The sequence below is a fragment of the Triturus cristatus genome, chromosome 7 (assembly GCF_964204655.1).
Source record: "Triturus cristatus chromosome 7, aTriCri1.1, whole genome shotgun sequence".
NCBI lineage: Eukaryota > Metazoa > Chordata > Amphibia > Caudata > Salamandridae > Triturus > Triturus cristatus.
Genome location: NC_140590.1, coordinates 1,623,831,779 through 1,623,846,345, shown reverse-complemented (window position 1 = coordinate 1,623,846,345; position 14,567 = coordinate 1,623,831,779).

Below are 14,567 nucleotides of genomic sequence, written 5' to 3'. Positions count from 1 at the left end.
TACCTATCACCTTGCTCTGGGTTTTGGCCTCAAACTCTGCGACCATCTCTGCAGCTGGGTCTAAAAACCTTTCTTTAAACTGTCTATACTTTGTCCAAGCTCTGTCACCCATTGAGCGTACGGCGGCTCTGGGTTCAAAGCCTCCCACCACTCTCTGGGTGCCAGAACGGTTGTCCTACAGTTTGGCCAAGAGTTAGACATTCTTTGGCCACAACTTGTTAAGAGTGTTAGAATCTTTCCTCTTGTATGCCCCAGAGGTGAGCAATCACCGCCTCTCTCCCGTGCACCGCCAATCATTGTGCCACTTCCCTTTCAACCGATGACTGAGTCATTCTGAGACTCCATCACTGTGTCACTCACAAACACAAGGGCGCTTTGTATCGCTCCCAGAGAACCTGTTCATTAGTTAGTCATAGAAGCAAAACATGACCCCATAACTTTCTATCAAATCTCTATACCTCCAGAAAACAATATGATAAAAGAAGAAAAAAAGTAAAAAAGTATAAATATTATAAAAGAGCTATATTAAGATATTATTTGATATTAGTATTAATACGACTACTAACAATAATAATAGTAATGATATTAACAACAAATATTACTAATATATATATATAAGTGTGTGTGTGTGTATATATATATATATATATATCCAACAAAAGATTAGCCCCAAGGAAAGAAGCCCCCGGCAGATGAAATAGTTTGTCTTTATTTTGACAACTTGCAAACAGGCTCCCCTCAGGAAACAAGCATCCTCATAAAAGCAAGCCAGATGCGTTTCAGGAATCTCTTTCCTCCGGGCCCACCACATGTTTGCGGGCCTGTACTGATGCCCAGGTGGTGCTGGCACTACGGGAGGCAGGATGTTGGCGCCAGTGCGGTGCTGAATTGATGTTCTTATTTGGCAGCTGAAAAGCGGGGCAGGCATCTCAGCAGGACCTAGCACCAAACCACATGGATATGAATTTTGTTTTTATTGGGCTGAATGAAAAAGCCGACTCACTTGGGAGTACCTTAGCGCCACTGCAAGACCCAGAAAGCCATGAGGATGGCCACAGCCACTGGGGCAGGGACTTGAAATATAAATGTGCGCAAGAAACGCTGCTTTTCCATTTGCTGTACAAGCGCCACTGAAGAAAGGAAGAGATTCCTGAAACGCGTCTGGCTTGCTTTTATGAGGCCTGAGGGGAGCCTGTTTGCAAGTTGTCAAAATAAAGACAAACTATTTCATCTGCCGGGGGCTTCTTTCCTTGGGGCTAATCTTTTGTTGGATAGCGTTACGTGGCACGCGGTGCGCTCCCACCGTGCGTGCACGGCACTAACTGCGTAAAGTGGGCACGCGGTGCGTGAAGCGCACCGCGTGCTCACTGTGCGCGCACGGTGCGTGAAGCGCCCCGTGCGCGCACGGAACGAACTGCGTTAAGTGGGCGCGCACGCCACGAATGGCGTAAAGTAACTTAGCATTTAAAAAAACGTACAAATTCACTGAAAAAACCATAGGTTTCACACACGTTATAGTTAGGAATTAGCATTTAAAAAACCTTGCAAATTCACTGAAAAAACCATAGGTTTCACACATGTTATAGTTAGCTGTACATTTCACTCGTAAAAAACCAATGAAATTCCACGTTATAGTTAGTGCAGGCAACTATAACTCACGCGACCGCAATCCTCTGCTGATGACATATGTGTCTTTATGAAAAAAAAATATTTGTAATATATGTATAGCTAAAATTTAATGGAAGAAGACATGGGCAAATAAGTGTCTAAATACAGTATTAGCATCAGCAGAGGATTGCGGTCGCGTGAGTTATAGTTGCCTGCACTAACTATAACGTGGAATTTCATTGGTTTTTTACGAGTGAAATGTACAGCTAACTATAACTTGTGTGAAACCTATGGTTTTTTCAGTGAATTTGCAAGGTTTTTTAAATGCTAATTCCTAACTATAACGTGTGTGAAACCTATGGTTTTTTCAGTGAATATATATATATATATATATATATATATATATATATATATTCACTGAAAAAACCATGGGTTTCACACACGTTATAGTTAGGAATTAGCATTTAAAAAACCTTAGAAATTCAGTGAAAAAACCATAGGTTTCACACACGTTATAGTTAGGAATTAGCATTTAAAAAACCTTAGAAATTCAGTGAAAAAACCATAGGTTTCACACATGTTATAGTTAGCTGGACATTTTACTCGTAAAAAACCAATGAAATTCCCCCGTTATAGTTAGTTCAGCTAACTATAACTCGCGCGCCCGCAATGCACTGCTGATGACGTCACATATTACATCACTCATGACATGGTCAGTGACATCACTCATGACATCACTGATGACATCTCAAATGACATCACTGATGACATCACTGATGACATCATCCAGTGAATGTGTGTTTTTCTGAAAATTAAATATGTTTTATATATGTATATCTCAAGGTTGATGGAAGAATAAATGGGTATATTACTGTCTAAATGGATGATTTCTTTTTGAAAAATTGATTGTGTAACTGACTGATTAAGTGTATCATAGTGAATACATGGCTTAGTGAGTAATGTTTAAATATGTAAATATCTGTATCATTTTTTCACTTTGTGTATAAGTGGCTGCATGGGTTGGTGAGTAGCTACATGGGTGTCTATATAGGTTATTAGTTGGTTTTTTGAGTATTAGTCTGAGTGTCTGCATGGTTCGGTGGGGGGTATGACGTAGTGCATAGGTGCATGAATGAGTGACTCACTGTTTGTATGTGTTGAACAGAGCATGTGTGCAGGACTGCATGGGTGGATGAGTGTGTGTATGGGTGTGTTAGTGAGTGAATGACTGTCTCAATAGTGTCTTTATGAGTAACTACATATGTTTAAAACTAGTATATGTGACTATTGGTTTATATATGTGAGTATATGTGAGAGTGAGAGATTGAAAGAGTTCCTGTATGAATAAGTATGTATTTCTATAAGTGATTGTTTAAAAGACTAAGTATGTGTAAGTTTCCGTAGAAGTAAGTGTGGTGGTGTGTGTATAACTGTATATGCAAGTAAATGTATGTTTGATTCTTTATTAGCATGAGTGACTATGTGTGTGAGTAGCTCTATGGATGAGTGGCATTGTGTAACAGGATGTATAGGTGTATGAGTACATATGATAAGTGAGTACATGTATGAGTGACTGTATAGGACTGTTGGTGAATGAGTGGATGTGTATGTGGATCTTAGAATTACTGAAGAGGTTGTTGTAACTGTTATTGGTATGTCCATTGTTTTGAAAATTTTAGTCTCTATTTTTGAATGTGTGTATCAAAGGTTATATTAGGGGAAGAGGAGGTCTGCCACTCTATCACAAGGATGATGTCATCAGTGATGTCATCAGTGATGTCATTTGAGATGTCATCAGTGATGTCATGAGTGATGTCACTGACCATGTCATGAGTGATGTAATATGTGACGTCATCAGCAGTGCATTGCGGGCGCGCGAGTTATAGTTAGCTGAACTAACTATAACGGGGGAATTTCATTGTTTTTTTACGAGTAAAATGTCCAGCTAACTATAACATGTGTGAAACCTATGGTTTTTTCACTGAATTTCTAAGGTTTTTTAAATGCTAATTCCTAACTATAACGTGTGTGAAACCTATGGTTTTTTCACTGAATTTCTAAGGTTTTTTAAATGCTAATTCCTAACTATAACGTGTGTGAAACCCATGGTTTTTTCAGTGAATTTGCAAGGTTTTTTAAATGCTAATTTTTTTTTTTCTTCTATTTTTTTTAAACATATTTTTTTTTAATTTTCTTACCTTTTATAAAGACTATGGTTAAATTTTTAAAATTCTTTAATATGTTTTTTTTTATATATTTTTTAAAATAAACATGTAAAATTTATTTGCAGTACATTTTTTCTATTTTTTTGATTATTTTTTTTAGTACGCGTACCGTAAGCTTACGGTAAGCGTACGGTTTACGCAACGCCCGTAATTTTTCTACGCTGCTTGCGTATAGTTACGCAATTTGCATAGCCGCGCGTACTCCGCGTGGGACGCGTGCGCGCGAACGCTACACGCGCACGTTACGCGGAAGTGTCGGGTAGTGACTGTTATGCGCATGCGCGCAAGCGCGTGTCTTTTTTACGCGCATGCGCACTTTTGCCGTAAGCGTACCGTAAGCGTACCGTAAGCGTACGGTAGGTCATGTGATCATGAAACACAACTTTTGATTGGTTGAAACTACTTTCAGTTCTAGAACTCTCCTACACCACACCCATTCCTCTCATTTCTGCTTGTGATCCCTTAGGAGAAGGAGCTGGGTTGTCTTTGTGATACGATGGCAGAACAGCAGAGCTCTTCTGAGAGTGAGGCTAGCACTAGCAGCACTACCTTGAGGCAGAAAGCGAGGAAACAAAAGCCCTCTTATGTATGGGATTATTTTACTTTTCCTGAAGGCCAGCAAAAGGTAAATGCACCTTTAGTAACTTGTAAGCTGTGTAAGCGTGTACTTTCAAGAGGTAATCCTGACAAGAAGTATTCCTTTGGGAATCATACCATGAAGAGACACCTCAAGGATGTACACAGAAGGACACATGCTCGACTTTTTGGAGGTAACTCTTCAGAAAGTCAACCAAGCACATCCACAGCAGCTCAGCCTGGACCATCATCTGCAGGGCTGACTCCTTCTTCTGCAGGTCAGGTGAGCCCTTCATCTGTGGGGGGAGCATCTCCTTTTGCTGGCCCTCTGGAAATTAACCCTCGATTTCTGAGGGTTGATATTCGATGCGCCTCTTGTCATGATCTAATTTGTCATAGGGAGACCAGTGTTTCCCAAGTGAACAACAAAATAGATCAGCACACTTGTCGCTTTGACTAATTTTCCCAGTCTTTCTTTCCTCTGTCCCTGCATGAACACAACGGCTCTTTTAAGAGCCAACCTTATCTTTCATCTTTTTTTTACATATGTTTTTTAAAAAAATTTTTTTTTTTTTTTTTACCGTACGCGTACGGTACGCGTAATTTTTTTTTTTTTTTTTTAAAAACACTAAAAATCAATTATCACATTACAAGGTCCTTGAGAGACTACAATTATTATTATTGACTTACCATACCCACTCAAAAAAATATTTATTCATTTGTTTTTTTAAAAAATTGCTTTAAAAATGGTTCTAGTTTTCGAAATTTTTCTATATCAATCTGAAAAAAAAGAAAAAAGTATTAATATTTTTAAAACATTTTATAATACAGTACACATATTTATATATTTTTCAAAAAATATTTTTGCCTTATTTTTGCTGTTTTCAGAATATATTGCATTTCACTATAAATTGTGAAAGCAATTGCATTCATCATTTTACAGCGGGCAAAAAAAAATAACAATCTCAAAGATTGTATTAAAAAAGCCCAGAATCTCTTTTTACTTAAACTTAACATTATAGAAATGCATAATATTCTAAAAAAATATCATCTAATACCAATATTTCTTTGCCAATTTGAATGCACACTTACTGCTCTTTTTTTTTGGCAAGTGAAAATCACTTTTACAGACTGACACATTATGAAACCACTTTTCAGTTTTTTTAAAAAGCCCATGTCCAAACTGCTTTTTCAGACCAGCACCATTTGTAACCTGGGTGACTACCTACACTCCAGCAAGGGCAACCAGCCTTAGTGATGCAGAATGTATTTGCATTACAGACTGAAACCTGAAAACCCCACTCGCTTCTAAATACTGTGCATGATTATACATGGAAAGGAGCTGGGTGTGTGCTAAGAGTCTGCTTCTTCCCCCAAAAAATTGCTCCCCCTTTTTCCTACTAATGCAACTGTGAAATCACCAGAGCAAAACGCAATAAATCTCTGCCTGTAATTCCTATTTCCACACAGAGTCATGTTTTCACATGAGTCCCAAAACGAAATTTCTTTGCCAATTTGAATGCACACTTACTGCTCTTTTTTTTTGGCAAGTGAAAATCACTTTTACAGACTGACACATTATGAATCCACTTTTTTGATTTTTTTTAAATGCACATGTCCAAACTGCTTTTTCAGACCACCACCATGTGTAACCTGGGTGGCTGCCTACATTCCAGCAAGGGCAACCAGCCTTAGTGATGCTGAATGTATTTGCATTACAGACTGAAACCTGAAAACCCCACTCGCTTGTAAATACTGTGCATGATTATACATGGCAAGCAGCTGGGTGTGTGCTAAGAGTCTGCTTCTGCACCAAAAAATCGCTCCCCCTTTTTCCTACTAATGCAACTGTGAAATCACCAGAGCAAAACACAATAAATCTCTGCCTGTAATTCCTATTTGCACACAGAGTCATGTTTTCACATTAGTCCCAAAACGAAATTTCTTTGCCAATTTGAATGCACACTTACTACTCTTTTTTTTTGGCAAGTGAAAATCACTTTTACAGACTGACACATTATGAAACCACTTTTCAGTTTTTTTAAAAAGCCCATGTCCAGACTGCTTTTTCAGACCACCACCATGTGTAACCTGGGTGGCTGCCTACATTCCAGCAAGGGCAACCAGCCTTAGTGATGCTGAATGTATTTGCATTACAGACTGAAACCTGAAAACCCCACTCGCTTGTAAATACTGTGCATGATTATACATGGCAAGCAGCTGGGTGTGTGCTAAGAGTCTGCTTCTGCACCAAAAAATCGCTCCCCCTTTTTCCTACTAATGCAACTGTGAAATCACCAGAGCAATACGCAATAAATCTCTGCCTGTAATTCCTATTTCCACACAGAGTCATGTTTTCACATTAGTCCCAAAACGAAATTTCTTTGCCAATTTGAAAGCACACTTACTGCTCTTTTTTTTTGGCAAGTGAAAATCACTTTTACAGACTGACACATTATCAATCCACTTTTCAGATTTTTTTAAATGCACATGTCCAAGCTGCTTTTTCAGACCACCACCATGTGTAACCTGGGTGGCTGCCTACATTCCAGCAAGGGCAACCAGCCTTAGTGATGCTGAATGTATTTGCATTACAGACTGAAACCTGAAAACCCCACTCGCTTGTAAATACTGTGCATGATTATACATGGCAAGCAGCTGGGTGTGTGCTAAGAGTCTGCTTCTTCCCCCAAAAAATCGCTCCCCCTTTTTCCTACTAATGCAACTGTGAAATCACCAGAGCAAAACGCATTAAATCTCTGCCTGTAATTCCTATTTCCACACAGAGTCATGTTTTCACATTAGTCCCAAAACGAAATTTCTTTGCCAATTTGAATGCACACTTACTGCTCTTTTTTTTTGGCAAGTTAAAATCACTTTTACAGACTGACACATTATGAATCCACTTTTTTGATTTTTTTAAATGCACATGTCCAAACTGCTTTTTCAGACCACCACCATGTGTAACCTGGGTGGCTGCCTACATTCCAGCAAGGGCAACCAGCCTTAGTGATGCTGAATGTATTTGCATTACAGACTGAAACCTGAAAACCCCACTCGCTTGTAAATACTGTGCATGATTATATATGGCAAGCAGCTGGGTGTGTGCTAAGAGTCTGCTTCTGCACCAAAAAATCGCTCCCCCTTTTTCCTACTAATGCAACTGTGAAATCACCAGAGCAAAACGCAATAAATCTCTGCCTGTAATTCCTATTTCCACACAGAGTCATGTTTTCACATTAGTCCCAAAACGAAATTTCTTTGCCAATTTGAATGCACACTTACTGCTCTTTTTTTTTGGCAAGTTAAAATCACTTTTACAGACTGACACATTATGAAACCACTTTTCAGTTTTTTTAAAAAGCCCATGTCCAAACTGCTTTTTCAGACCACCACCATGTGTAACCTGGGTGGCTGCCTACATTCCAGCAAGGGCAACCAGCCTTAGTGATGCTGAATGTATTTGCATTACAGACTGAAACCTGAAAACCCCACTCGCTTGTAAATACTGTGCATGATTATACATGGCAAGCAGCTGGGTGTGTGCTAAGAGTCTGCTTCTTCCCCCAAAAAATCGCTCCCCCTTTTTCCTACTAATGCAACTGTGAAATCACCAGAGAAAAACGCAATAAATCTCTGCCTGTAATTCCTATTTCCACACAGAGTCATGTTTTCACATTAGTCCCAAAACGAAATTTCTTTGCCAATTTGAAAGCACACTTACTGCTCTTTTTTTTTGGCAAGTGAAAATCACTTTTACAGACTGACACATTATGAATCCACTTTTTTGATTTTTTTAAATGCACATGTCCAAACTGCTTTTTCAGACCACCACCATGTGTAACCTGGGTGGCTGCCTACATTCCAGCAAGGGCAACCAGCCTTAGTGATGCTGAATGTATTTGCATTACTGAGTCCAACCTCAAACCCTTAAACTATTCTTTTTTTTTCCAGTACACCTTAATTTATCGTGAAAACATAGTCCATATTATTTTACATGTTCCTCACATTTAAATTTCTCCCAAAACAGAAAATGATAAACGCAACTTCAACAAAAGGATTTCCATTTCTATTATTCATTTCTTAATTTACCATATACATCTCCTCTCAAACTCTAACCTCACCTTTAAAATTAGTTAGTTGTGAAAGAAATGTGGCACTCAAACAGCAGATTAGCAGAGCCAGGATCTCAGAGCTGTACACCTCTCTCCTCTCAGCAGAACCAGATAATGGCAAACTTTCCCTCTATTTTTCCACACATATACATGTAAGTTTCAAATCTCAGTGCTTCCCCCTTTTTTTCAAATGTAATCACACATTTCTATTGGTTGAAAACCAACCCTTTTCCAAAAGTACCCTGCCCCCAACTTGACTTCTGCCTAGTACCCTTCCCCCAACTTGACTTCTGCCTGCTACCATAGCAACAGCTCATGGAACACTGCTGTGTGGAGTTAGGTCAGAAGTTCGCCACACAATGTTTCAATTCCACAGAGCAAGAGTGCTTGACTTTTCAAACCTAACAGCAAATCCATAGTACTGTTCTTTGGTAACACATTTTTTTGTACCAATACAAAACATGCTTCTATTAATTTACACATACAGCCTAGTTTTTATTCTAGAATGGTATGAAACAGCCAATCAGTTCTTTTTGTTTTGAAAAAAATATGTATGCCTCCATTTCCAAACTGTCTTTCTTTTCATATTGCCATTCTACTGAAAGACACCTCCTGAGTGCATCCAGTTCTCCTTTGAAGATGTTCACAGTGTGGATTGTAGGGCACAGCTATGTCTTCTGGAGTGAAAAGTTTGCAGAGAAAACAGGTATGGTGAGAGACCTTGCTTTGCCAAATGTAGACATTAAATGGATTGGTCAGAGAGGGTTAAAGTGGCACCAATTGATGCCATTGGTGAAATCCTTCATGCAAATCCAACACCCTGACCTCATAATAGTGCACTGTGGTGGCAATGACCTAGGCACTTTGACTGGGGTAGGTCTGGAAATGCTTATGAAGGACACCTTTGCACAACTGTTTTCACTTTTCCCTAAAACTGCCTTTGTGTTTTCCAACATATGCCAAAGGCAAAAATGGAACTGGTCCAATCATTTCTGTCCGCAGATTGACAAAGCAAGAAAGCACGTCAACAAATCTGTTTCTGCTTTCCTCCGTGACTATGGTATGGGTGCCATTTACCACAACAACTTGCGTTATGACATGCAAGACATTTATAGAGGAGATGGTGTGCACTTCAATGATGAAGGGAACAGAGTCTTCCTCTTGAACCTTAGACTCTGCGTCGGTACTTACTTGTAGGTACCACTAAAAAAATGACTTCATAAACACAACGGCTCTTTTTAGAGCCCCCTAATATCTAAACTCTTACATCTGCATTTCATTTCTTTTTTTATTTATTTTTTCTTCCGTACGCTTACCGTAAGCTTACCGTACGCGTACCCCGTGATTTTTTTAAAAAATCAATAAATGTTTTCTTTGAACTTTACAGTCCTTCTTTGACCCCCTCACAAATGTAAGGGGGTCTGTAACTCTCCTCCTTGCCCCCTTTTCTTGTTTTCACTCTTTTTTTTTCTGAGTGAAACACACAAAATGGCGGCCGCCGCTTCCTGGTTTCGGCCGATTCGAATGTTTACTAAGATCTAACAGCCAATCAGAATCGCGCTCGCGCACGCCACCGTACGCGTACGGTAAGCGTACCGTAAGCGCACCGTAAGCTGGCTCAGATATATATATTGATTTAAAGGCTATTTTCTCAGAATCTACTGAACAGATTTACACCAAACCTACAAAAGGCACTTCCTTGACCTAGGGACTACCTCTCTACCAAATTTCTAGTAATTCTGTTCAGCCGTTCGGGCTGTAGCCCTGTCTAAAGGTCCTATGGAAAAATGCATGGGAAAAACGCGTTTTGGGACCCCCCTTTTATCTCAGCCCCCGCTTGACGAATCCCCCCGAGACTTTCAGGGTAGGAGCGGAGCGTAGCGCCCCACCTATTTTGAGAAATTCGCGAGGATTCATCGACCGGCGCCAAAGTTATTCAAAATAGAATGTTGCGGATTTCCTATGGAAAAGGGGTCCTAACTATAACTACCTACTGGCGACCGCCAGTAGGTAATATATATATATATATATTCACTGAAAAAACCATAGGTTTCACACATGTTATAGTTAGCGGAAATTTTACTGATAAAAAACCAGTGAAATTCCCCCGTTATAGTTAGTGCAGGCAACTATAACTCACGCGACCGCAATCCTCTGCTGATGCTAATACTGTATTTAGACACTTATTTGCCCATGTCTTCTTCCATACATTTTTAGCTATACATATATTACAAATATTTTTTTTTCATAAAGACACATATGTCATCAGCAGAAGATTGCGGTCGCGTAAGTTATAGTTGCCTGCACTAACTATAACGGGGGAATTTCACTGGTTTTTTATCAGTAAAATTTCCGCTAACTATAACATGTGTGAAACCTATGGTTTTTTCAGTGAATTTGCAAGGTTTTTTAAATGCTAATTCCTAACTATAACGTGTGTGAAACCTATGGTTTTTTCAGTGAATTTGTACGGTTTTTTAAATGCTAAGTTACTTTACGCCATTCGTGGCGTGCGCGCCCACTTAACGCAGTTCGTTCCGTGCGCGCACCGTGCGCGCACAGTAAGCACGCGGTGCGCTTCGCGCACCGCGCGCCCACTTTACGCAGTTAGTGCCGTGCACGCACGGTGGGCACGCGGTGCGCAATGCGCACCACGTGCACACGTTACGCTAGATGGGCCATGTACGCACGATGCGCTTCGCGCACCGTGCGCACATGGAGGACATATGATGCACTTCGTTTTGAAAGGTAATATTTTAATTTTTCGTAATTTTTATAAGCCATGCACAAATGGTGCCCTTCGGGCACCATTTGCACACGGGGTGGAGAGAGTGTGGATAATTTTTTCTTTTATTATTTTTGTTTAAAATATTGTGGTTTTTCACACCTCTAATGAGCCCTGCACATTTGGTGGCCTGCGGCCACGAAATGCCCAGGGGGTGGGGAGAGTGTGGATAGTGGTTTTTTTATTACATTTTTTACCGTGCGCGTACGGTAAGCGTAATCGGCGAAATTAGTGAAAAAATAAAAATTCAATTTTTGGCCTTGGGGGGTCTTTGGGGACTCCCTCAACATGGCTATGTGTGTGGGAGCTGTCTAAAAAGCCCCTTTACATGTTTATTGGTTTTATTTAACAACCTAACTCTCAGTGCGAGAGAGAAAATGGCGGCCGCTGCTTCCTGGTTTCGGCCGATTCGAATGTTTACTAAGATCTAAGAGCCAATCAGAATCGCGCTCGCGCACGCCACCGTACGCGTACGGTAAGCTTACGGTAAGCGTACCGTAAGCTGGCTCAGATATATATAGATTTAAAGACTATTTTCTCAAAATCTACTGAACAGATTTACACCAAACCTACAAAAGGCACTTCCTTGACCTGAGGACTACCTCTTTGCCAAATTTCTAGTAATTCTGTTCAGCCGTTCGGGCTGTAGCCCTGTCTAAAGGTCCTATGGAAAAATGCATGGGAAAAACGCATTTTGGGACCCCCCTTTTATCTCAGCCCCCGCTTGACGAATCCCCCCGAGACTTTCAGGGTAGGAGCGGAGCGTAGCGCCCCACCTATTTTGAGAAATTCGCGAGGATTCGTCGACCGGCGCCAAAGTTATTCCAAATAGAATGTTGCGGTTTTCCTATGGAAAAGGGGTCCTAACTATAACTACCTACTGGCGACTGCCAGTAGGTAATATATATATTCACATAGGTTTCACACATGTTATAGTTAGCTGGACATTTCCCTCGTAAAACACCAATGAAATTCCCCCGTTATAGTTAGTGCAGGCAACTATAACTCACGCGACCGCAATCCTCTGCTGATGACGTTAGATATTACATCACTGTATTTAGACACTTATTTACCCATGTCTTCTTCCATTCATCTTTAGCTATACATATATTACATTTTTTTTTTTTCAGAAAGACACATATGCCATCAGTGATGTAATATCTGACGTCATCAGCAGAGGATTGCGGTCGCGTGAGTTATAGTTGCCTGCACTAACTATAACGGGGGAATTTCATTGGTTTTTTACGAGGGAAATGCCCAGCTAACTATAACAAGTGTGAAACCTATGGTTTTTTAAGTAAATTTGCAAGGTTTTTTAATGCTAATTCCTAACTATAACGTGTGTGAAACCTATGGTTTTTTCAGTGAATTTGTACGGTTTTTTAAATGCTAAGTTATGTATTTATTAATATATTTTTTTAAACAAAACTTTTTCATGGGGAAAACGCGTTTTGGGACCCCCCTTTTTCTCGGCCCCCGCTTGACGAATCACCCCGAGACTTTCAGGGTAGGAGCAGAGCGGAGCGCCCCATTAGTTTTGAAAATTTCGCGAGGATTCGTCAATCGGCACCAAAGTTATTCAAAATAGAATTTTGAGATTTCCTATGGAAACTCGGTCCTAACTTTAACTATCTACTGGCGACCGCCAGTAGATAATATATATATATATATATAGGCATCATAGTAACAATGATGCAAATTGTGGGGATTATTTACAAGCTCCTTGTGCCACTGCTGCGTATCATTTTTGGGGCGCAGCGGCGTTGCAATCAGTGCGCCACACTGCGCCATATCTACAAACAGATGCATTGGGTCCAATGCATCAGTTTGTAAAGGTCTGCGTCACATTAAACCTGCGCCAGGTATAATGTATGCAGGGTAGGAATTGCCACGCAAAAAAAGTCACGTAGAACTGGTGCAGTGAAGTTTGCATTTCACTGCGTCACTCTATGACTTCACTGCATCGAAATCGTAACGCCTGCTCAGACAAGGAGTAAGGATTGATGCAGCGCTTTTACAATGGGACTCCCGTATGTATTCTGATGCATTGCTGGAGTTGCGTCCGTTTTATGACCAACTCCAGCAATGTGTCACTTTTGCGCCAACAGATGCATCAGAATCTCTGACGCATCAGTTAATCCTTGTGCCATGGAGCCCTGTATTGTAAATAAAGACCATCCACGGTGTCGCAAGGACATTTGGTGCAGGCACAAGGGAATTCACTCAGCGATTCTGATGTGTCAGTTTCTTGTAAACAAGGCCCTCTATGCATTGTTCAGGGCAAGGAACATGGTGATTGCTAAAAGCACCACACAGTCTTCAAGCTTTCTTGGTATTTTGCTGTGCCACCGTCAGTGTCAGGAGGAGTCTTCCAATCCCTTTGAAATCAGCCTACTTGAAGTCGTGAGTAGCTGGAAGAGCCTGTGTGGTTAGCGCAGGTCATAGTCATAGAGCCTCTGGTCGAGTAGTCAGGTCACTGAAAGGGATGGATCTATGGGTTTAACCTGCTATGGGGCAATAGAAGTTTGTTCGACGGGTATTGGAAGTTGCTATGTTTAACTGTTGATGCCTGGGTGATAGGCCAAGTGCAAGTGGTGTGTCTTGAGGACCGCCCAGACTAACCTAGATACATTCCTAATTTCATACTCTTTTCTTGAGAAGGCGAAATCCTTCTCACATAGAAATCCTTCTCTCTTCTCTCTGTTTCATTGTTACCTTGTGATGGGAGCTTATTAATCTCAATTGCTGGACTGTTGAAAGATATTCTGCTGTTTTGTTCATATCGTTTCCGGAGACCTATAGGTAGCCCAAGCCATTGCTATATAGCTGGTATGTAAGGTGTCTAGGTAGACAAAACAGACCTCAGACCCCTATAAACATTAAAGAAAAACCCAAACAAATGTTCCTTGGGGGCCACAAATTAGTATGGCTCATCTGACGTCTCTCAAACATCTTGTTTTGAGAGCCTCCCCCAAGGGCTGTCTTAACAGCTTTATAGGCCCCCAGGCAAAGCAGTGCACTGGGCCCTGCCTACACAATCACTAACAGGAATAAAAATGTTTAACGGAAAATTAGCGTTAAATTCTGGTCTGCATGGGGCCCCGATGCTCGTAGGGCTCCCGGGCAACTGCCCAGCATGTCCATGCATTAAAACAGCACTGCCTACCCCTGACCCCCCTGAAGGCAGGAGGAAGCCACAGTGATGTTATTGCAAAATGTGATTTTCTGCAGAGATAGCGGGTTCCATACCAAGTCCAA